Genomic DNA, 6,000 nt, shown 5'->3' with positions numbered 1-6,000 from the left:
AAGGGGGACCCCCAATCCAAGCATGACCCCCAGCAGCTGGGACAGGGGGGAACCCCCGAACACCAGAGAGGAGGGACCAGGGACGGGGAACTCCTGGGAGGCTTTTTCAGGGCTGAATCTTGGTGTTTGGGAGGTTTTTCTGGAGCCGAGGTGGCCGGTGACTTGTAGACATGGACTTGGGGAAAAGGGACTTTCAAACTCAGTGAGTGTTGGGGAAGGTGAAACAGGAAAGCCTTATAAATATGATTGTCTTGAAAAAGATTTTGAGAATATAGAAAGTGTAAGGAAGACTGAAATGAAAGGAAGATCTGAGATACCTTAGTTAGTGAACAATTGGAAAACAATGGTGCGGCCCAACTGAAGGTAATCCCCTTTTGATGAAACAATTCCCTCTGCTTGATGACAGGTCCAAGGGTCAGAGCAGACCCCACTAGCTCAATAGAAGGGGTCCAAAGAGGAGTTTTTAGAGTGTAAAATGTAACAGAGTATGGTGATGTAATGATTCTTACACACTGTATGTAAATTCTGTAGGATTTGTATCTTGTACTGGATTGGTTGGTGAGAAATAGGATATTCAACACAGAAGAAAATTTATTGTGTTATGATGGGAACGTTGCTCTCTTATGCTCTTGCCTGTCTTAGTCTTTTACCTTCTTACCCTCTCTACCCCTCTCTTCTCTCGGGCCTGCTCTGAGCTGTGCCTGGCAGCTCCAAGCAGGGCCCTGCACCCAGGCCCTTTGCAAGAAACCGCAAGTTCCATGACCTGGCTGCAGAGATCTCCCGTCTCTGTCTGTCCTGACTGTCCTACCCCCCAGTGCTCCTACAAACGCTCTCATCCCTTGTTTTCCCTAAACCAGGATTTCCCATTGCCAAGGCCTGGGAGGCTGCGAGGAAGAGGAAGATGCCCCGGGACACTGAGGCAGGTGAGGAGGAAGTCAGTGCCCCTTTCCCCTCTGTGCTGCTCCATCTCCCAGCCCAGCACGGCCCCGGCTGCAGCTCAGCCCTGGGGGATCTCCTTGCCCTTGCCTGTGGCACGGAGGCAAATCCCATCCTGTCCTTGTCCTTCCTCCCCCAGAGCAGGAGCTGAGCATGGAGAGCAGGGAGGACAAATGCCCGCGGCAAAACCTGGTGGAAGAGGCCGTTTTGAGCGGCTCCACGGCGCAGGAAGCCAGCGGGGAGGAAAAGCCCTGGAGATGCCACACGAGGAGGGGCTGCAAACGCAGCCGGCGGGGATCTGAGGGGGAAAGAGCCAGCCTGGGCCGGGAAGGCGGCCGGAGACGGAGCCAGAGCTCGGAGCTGGTGCTCCATGAGCAGCTCCCTGGTGGGGAGAAGCCCCACACGTGTGGGGAGTGTGGGAAGAGCTTCAGCCAGAGCTCCCACCTGATCAGCCACCAGAGGACCCACACTGGGGAGAAGCCCTATGAGTGTGGGGAGTGTGGGAAGAGCTTCAGGCAGAGCTCCCACCTGATTGTGCACCAGAGGATCCACACTGGGGAACGGCCCTACGAGTGTGGGGAGTGTGGGAAGAGCTTCAGCCAGAGCTCCAGCCTGATGAAGCACCAGAGGATCCACACTGGAGAAAGGCCCTACAAGTGTTCCGAGTGTGGGATGTGCTTCAGAGAGAGCTCCACCCTGATCAGGCACCAGAGGACCCACACTGGGGAGAGGCCCTACGAGTGTTCCAAGTGTGGGAAGCGGTTTACGACCAGCTTTGTTCTCCTCCAGCACTATTGGATTCACAGAGAGGAGAGGCCCTTCCAATGCCCCGACTGCGGGAAGGGATTCAAGTACAACTCCACCCTCGTCACCCACCGGCGCATCCACACTGGGGAGAGGCCCTACGAGTGTGATAAATGCAGGAAGAGGTTTCCGACCAGCTCCAGACTCATCTGGCACTATCAGATTCACACAGAGGAGAGGCCCTTCCAATGCCCCGACTGTTGTACAACTGCAACCTCATCACCCACCGGCGCATCCACACTGGAGAGAGGCTCTACGAGTGTCCCCAGTGTGGGAAGAGCTTCTCACAGAGCTCTAACTTGACCCAACACCAATGGAGGCACCACTAAGGGAAGCCCTGGGAGTGCCCCGAGTGCGGGCAGAGCTTCGTGCGCTGCTCCAGCTCCATCCCCCACTGGAGGAGGCACTTTCGGCACAGCCCTGGTCACTCACATTCCCTGTGATCCATGTTGGGAACACACCTGGCTGCTTCGCCTTTTGGTTTGGCGTTAATTTTCCTCTGCTTCACCTTCATCCTTTAAAAACACCCAAAACTGAATTCAATGAAGGAAATTGATTGAATATATCTGACGTTGCATAATTTCTCAGTTGTTTTAGAGGGAATTTAGGATTTGGGGACGCGTTCTGTGTCAAGTCCTGCTGTTGCCTAGAGGAAGGAATTTGATCTCACCCTCCTTATGTTGCTAAGAACTCCTCCCCTGACCCCAACCCCAACTCCACCCTTGGGATATCCTATAAAAACTCCACGGCTCTGCCTTTGCCCTGTCTTTGGGAGGTAAGGAATGGATTCCCAGAGGATTCTGACTCTGTCACTGTTTTTTTTTCATTTGTACTACTGCAGTTCTATTTTTTATTTTTCCTAATAAAAAGCTGTTATTTCTACTCTCATATCTTTGCCTGCGAGCTCCTTAATTTCAAAAGTATTTAATATTTTTATAGTTTATAATAATAATAATAATAGTAGTAGTAGTAGTAGTAGTAGTTGTAGTAAAAGGGAGGGAGTGTACATTTATAGTTCCTGAAATATGTAAACTGGTTTTTGGATATACAACAGACTGATGTAATTAAAATCAGATTAATTAGGGGTGTCCCCGAAAATAACTAGGGCGGTCTTGGTGGCCAGAACAACTTTTGCTAAGTTGTCCTTGTCTCGCATGATATCAGCCTGTTGCATATTCATCAACTTTTTGCATATCCATAAAGTACGTTACATATTCCAGGAACAAAATTGGCTTCATCCTGTTCGGGGGTCCCACCTCCCTCCCAGCTCAATTTGGGAAGTCCCATCCCCCTCCCAGCTCAGTTTTGGGATCCCATTGCCCGCTATCTCAATTTGGGGGTCCCTCTGATTGGCTGGAAATTACCCCGTAGGGTCTCTGAGTATTTACCGCAGTGAGAGGCCTTGGTATGTGCCTGGCAAGTGATGAGTCAGAGTCAGGCCGGGCGCTGATTGGCTGAAAATCGCTGAGCAGGGCCAGTGCTCTGAGTTTCTGCTCAGCAACTGGATCGTCATCAGTGCCATGCATTCTGACTGGTCGGGATCTGTTTTGGGGTGGGGATGGTAGGAACTGGGGTTACTTGGGGTTTCTTTGGGTTTAATTGGGGTTTGTTTGGGGTTTATTTGGGGTCGTTTATGGACTATTTAGGGTTTATCTTGGGTTTTACTTGGTTTATTTGGAAGTATTTGGGTTTATTTGAAAGTGTTTGGGTTTGTTTGGCTTCTTTGGAATTATTTGAGGTTCTTGGGGGTTATGTTGTTGTATATGAAATTATTTTTTAGTTGTATTTGAAATTATTTGGGGTTTTTTTGACTTAATTTGGAAGGCTTTTTTTTGTTTTTTGGGGTAATTTGTATTTGTTTGGGGTTATTTGGCGGACTTTTAGGTATTGTTTGGAGGTTTTTTGCGGTTTATTTCAAGTATTTGGGGGTTATTTGGGTTATTTGGGGTCATGTGGGTTCAAAGAACTGGGAATATTTCTCCTGCAAAAAATGTGAATTTTTCCTTAAAAATTCGAGACTTTTTCCCCAAAACACTGGGAATGTTCCCTTAAAAATCACCGGCTTCTCCCAGCCAATAGCGGCGCGTCCTGCCCCAAACCATCCAATCACTGCACTTCATCTCCCAAATTAACGAATCATGGCGCACCCCGCCCCAAACCATCCAATCACCGCGGGTCTTCCCTCAGGAACACCGTCCTCCCCATGCGCCGATCCAACCAATCACCACAGGTCTCCCATCAGCTACTCCTGCCTCTCTCAAGCTGAACCAACCAATCACTGGGCATCTCCCCTCAGCAGCGCCTGCCTCTCTTTCCTCAATCTAACCAATCACCGGGCGTCTCCCCGCAGCAACTCCCGCCCTCCTCGCGCCGCTCCAGCCAATCAGAGCCGAGTACGAAGCAGCGCCCCCTGACCCCGGGGCCGGGCATGGAGCGGGCGCCCCCTCCCCCCCCACCTCGTCCCCGGGACCCCCTCAGGGACCCCCGGGAGCCGCCCCGGGCTCGGGCGGGTCCTGCAGGAGGCGCTGGAGAGAGCGGGGGAGGCGCTGGGAGAGGACGGGGGGGCTCCGGGAGCTGCTGAGGAGGCGCAGGGACAGGTGAGGGGTCCTGGAGGGGTCGTGAGGGGAATTTGGGGAGGGGTCTTGAGGAAGTTTGGGGGGTATTTGGGGAGGGTCTGGGGGGAACTTGAGGGTGTTTTAGCGGGGTCTGGGGGTGCTGGGGGGCTTTGGAGGGGAATTTGGGGAGGGGTCCTCGGGGGGTGTCACGATCCTCACGGACGGGTTTTGTGATGGTTCGTGGATTTGATCTCAGGGTGCAAAAAGAACCGACACGGTACAAGGGGGTTTGCAGTGATAATTGAAACAAGTGCACCTTTATTGAATGACCACAGCAAAATGCGACAGAGGGATTAAGGGAGAGAAAAAGATGGGGGAAGAGAGACAAAAGAGAGAGAGAGAGAGAAAGAGAGAGGGGATAGAGCTGCCAAACGTAGAGACGAAGTCCTTTGGTCCAGTCCAGTTGAGGATCCGCCTGTTGCGTTGGGGAGGTCGCAGAGGCCCAGTTCATCTGGACCCCAATTATACTCTTTTTCATTGGGGCAAGGGGGATGGATTTTGCAGCCGAAACAAAGGTAGTTTATTGTATCTTCGGGGGGGGGGGGGGGGGTGGGAAATAAGGGTACACACAGTCCAAGTTTGTCAGCAGGCGAGCGTCATTGTTTTCGTTGTCCACTGCCTACACCTGCAACTTCCACCTTCCTTTGGGCAGCTTTTCTTCCCCACCCTGTACACCTCCCCCGAGTTGGAGCTTTCAGTCCCAGTCTCTGGAAGAAGGTGAGAGGGGCCTTCTCACATAGGGATTTCATGTCTCAGTCTCTTGATGAACAGGTTTCTTTCATTTCTTTCCCTGGCAGGGAGAAAAAGGCACCATTGCTCCTGGGCCGGGCGGGCAAACCTCTCCCAAGGCTCACTGGCAGAGCTCTGCTCTGCTCCCGAGCAGCCCGGGGGCGCTTTGGGAGGCGGCTGTTCCCGGGCACCCTCCTCTGCCGGCCTTTTCCAGTCTGCTCATCCCTCCCTTGGTGACAAGGCCCTGCCGCCCATGAGCACAGGGACGGTGTGCGGTGTTGCGGGCACGAAGGAGAGGGGCGGTGGGGAGAACGAGGTCTCACCTGGCCAGCAGACCCACTGCACAGTGGTGGGTGTCGGCACGGAGCAGCGTGTCCCAGGCACGCTTGCGTTCCATGGACAGCACCACGTGCTCATAGCGCATTTGGCAGAGCAGGGCCTTCAGGGTCTGCAGCGCAAAGCTGTGTGCAGAGCAAAGGCCAGGTCATGCTGGGAGCCCTGGCTCCTGCCCTGGGGCATGGGAGGGATGGGGAGACTGGGAGGACTGGCACGGAGCACCTGTTGGGGTTGGTGGAGAGGCTGTGTTGCTCCTGGCATCCCTGCCAGAAGGTCTCAACCTCTTCTGGCATCTCCTGCGTGCTGATGTAAGCTTGGAAGAGCAGATGCAGAAAGAGACTGGGGAAATACTCCAGCACAACAGGCGAGCACCAGGCCAGATTGAAGATTTTCCACAGTGCCACGGTTGCCTGCAAGAAATAAAACAGCCAGAGACAACACTCAGTGGCCAAGACATCCACGTGGCAGGGCCCGAGCATGCGAGGGAGAGGCTGGGGGAGACACGGGGGGAGCAGCCGGCCTGTTGCCCCTGAGCCCTGCCCCTAAGGCAGGATTCAGCTCAGTGCCTAAGGCAGGGAGA

The 6,000-nt window shown here is 53.5% G+C and overlaps 1 pseudogene; it reads left to right on the top strand.

Moving 5' to 3' along the window:
• Positions 1 to 742: 742 nt before the first annotated feature.
• Positions 743 to 6,000, top strand: part of LOC132085560 (zinc finger protein 850-like) — an 84,555-nt pseudogene continuing 79,297 nt past the window's right edge.

The sequence above is a fragment of the Ammospiza nelsoni genome, chromosome 31 (genome assembly GCF_027579445.1).
Source record: "Ammospiza nelsoni isolate bAmmNel1 chromosome 31, bAmmNel1.pri, whole genome shotgun sequence".
Lineage (NCBI taxonomy): Eukaryota > Metazoa > Chordata > Aves > Passeriformes > Passerellidae > Ammospiza > Ammospiza nelsoni.
Note: the sequence above shows the minus strand (reverse complement) of the source record. Positions and strands in the feature narration are given on the sequence as shown.